This window comes from Otolemur garnettii, unplaced genomic scaffold, assembly GCF_000181295.1.
Source record: "Otolemur garnettii isolate 467f Iridium unplaced genomic scaffold, OtoGar3 scaffold00092, whole genome shotgun sequence".
Taxonomy (NCBI): domain Eukaryota; kingdom Metazoa; phylum Chordata; class Mammalia; order Primates; family Galagidae; genus Otolemur; species Otolemur garnettii.
This window is the reverse complement of record NW_003852487.1, coordinates 5147176-5150053: the sequence shown is the minus strand read 5'-3', so window position 1 is coordinate 5150053 and position 2878 is coordinate 5147176.

Below are 2878 nucleotides of genomic sequence, written 5' to 3'. Positions count from 1 at the left end.
AAAAAAAAAATAATAAAATAAAAAAATAAGGATCAACAAGCATGTCCTGAAGGAGGGAGGAAATACACTGAGGCAGAAGGGAGCTTGGGAATGATGGGATGTTCGCTATCTCGATCATGACAAAGGTTTCACTGGGACATACATACGAGGTCCGATGATTAAATTCTCTAACTTGCCACCAGGCCCTTATGTTGGCAGCACCATACAAACAGCTCAGTAACGTTTCATAAACTTTGGTATACCAGTGACTCACAGCTGTACTTTTGTTGACATGTGGTGGTATCTTGCTGAGTGGTGTTTGTTGTGTGTTTTTGTGTGCTGTCTGGAGAATGTCAGAGGTTGGATTAGAGCAACAAACAAACATTACATTTTTTGTTAAGTTTGGCAAGAGTGGAAGTGAAATCAGGGACACATTAGTCCAAGTTTATGAGGATAATGCTATGAAGAAAATGGCAGCGTACAAGGGGATTAAACCTATTCTGAGGGGAGAGAAAGTGTCACTGAGAAAGAAAGGTCAGGGAGGCTAGTAATGAGCAGAACTGATGAAAACATTGCAAAAGTCTGCCAAATTGTGCATCAAATTGTTGGCTGACTGTGAGAAGCATAGCAGACCTATAGGCGAAACACCTATATGCCTCTGGCCAAAAAAGCCATTTGAGAGAGAGCAGTGAAAAGACTTTGTGCATGCATACTTTTAAGAAACTGAGGCAGAATCCCATCTGACCAGATCAGTTGTGGGCCTTATATGACCAAGGCTTTGGCTGGAATAGCATTTCCAGACTGCGTTAAGGAATTAAGGTTGACTTTATAAGGCCTATGAAAAAGCCCTTTGGAAAACCAGCCAGATACCCATCAGTAAACTTTCCTGATCTGTGGTCAGTGATGAAGGTCGCTTGCTGACGGGTCTGGGAATGGAGTAACCTTTCCTGATCTGTGGTAAGTGACAAAGGTCACTTACTGACAGGTCTGGGAATGGAGTAACCTTTCCTGATCTGTGGTAAGTGACGAAGGTTGCTTACTGACGGGTCTGGGTTCCTGATCTGTGGTAAGTGATGAGGGTCGCTTGCTGACAGGTCTGGGAATGGTAATGTCATACAGGTAAGTAATGGCACAGATGAAACCTGGGCTCATGAAAGGCTTTTGAAAAGTCCAGTCTGAGAATTCCTTATAAAAGGCTCCAGCAACCCCCCCTACCCCGACTTAAGGCCTACATGGGAGCAGAGGTTTGCACACAAATTCCTGTATACCCAAGAAGTTTCTCTATGCTTTGCTTAAAAATTCAAAGTAACTGCCTCCAAATGGCATGGTTAGTAGAACAGACGTTCAAATCATCTCTTTCCCCTGTAGCCTCAGGCTTCATCAGATAAGATAAAAGAAAGTAATAACTGACAACATGTTCTTCATTAGGTTATGTTAAACCGGGTTATATTGAAAGGATTATGCTTAAAGGTGTATGTTGGGTGGATTATCAGATTACCAGGGAGGAGCTACTTATAGGGCAGGTGGTCATAAGCTGTTTAAATGGATCAATGAAGTCATTGCTGCATTGTGCTCATGTACAAAATTCCCTATATAAGCCAACTGCAAATAAAGAAGCTCGCCATTTTGCCTGAGCGAGCAGATGGTCACCTTTATTTAAAACACAATTTCAATAAGCGTGCTTATTCTCCACGACATCGCTTTTCTGTGAGACCCTTACGGCAACACAGACCAAGTAAACATTGATAGAGAAACAGGCAAATCGTAACTGAAAATCTTGGCCAGTAACTCATGGCTCTTGCATCATGACAATGTATCAGCTCACAGGGCACTGTCTCTAAGGGAGTTTTTTGCCACTAAACAAATAACTGTATCAGAACACTCTCTTTACTCATCTGATCTGGCCCCCATTGACTTTTTTCGTTACTTGAAGATAAAGGAAATATTGAAAGGAAGACATTTTGATGACATTCAGGACATCAAGGGTAATATGATGACAGATCTGATGGCTATTCCAGAAAGAGTTGCGAAATTGCTTTGAAGGGTGAACTAGGTGCTGGTATCTGTGCATAGCTTCCCAAGGGGAGTACTTTGAAGCTGACCGTAGTGATATTTAGCAATGAGGTATGTAGCACTTTCCCTAGGTTGAGTTCATGAACTTAATTGTCAGACACAATGGCTTATTGTACATTAGTAAAGCTGCTTTTAGAAATGCCCCCCATGGCTCAGTGACTGTAGCACAGTGGTTACGGAGCCAAGGGTGGTGGGTTTGAACCTGGCCCAGGCCAGCTAAACAACAATGACAACTATAGCAAAAAATAGCTGGGTGTTGTGGTGGGCACCTGTAGTCCCAGCTGCTTGGGAGGCTGAGGCAAGAGAATTGCTTAAGCCCAAGAGTTAGAGGTTGCTGTGAGCTGTGACACCACGACACTCTACCAAGGATGACATAGTGAGACTCTGTCTCAAAAAAACAAACAAAAATAAAATAAAAATGCCCTCCATGATGATGCGTCAATAGCTCTGGAAGAGTACAGCAGTGGGGACAGGCTTGCCATCCCAGGGGCTATGTGCTCCATGGCTTCTTTCTGGTGTGTGTCCGTTGTGTATTTAAACAAATAAACCCACCCATGTGACACAGGAGAGTCTGTTGGATGTGCGGTGAGTTGAACTGTGGCCCCCACAGACATGTCCACCTGGAATTTGTGGAGGGGAGCCTATTTGTAAATAAGGTCTTGGTGGATGTTACTCAGGTAAGGATCTTAAGATAAGATCATCTTGGGGCTTGGCGCCTGTGGCTCAAGTGGCTAAGCCACATACACCTAAGGTGGCGGGTTCGAATCCAGCCCGGGCCCGCCAAACAACAATGATGTCTGCAACCAAAAAAAAAAGCCAGGCATTG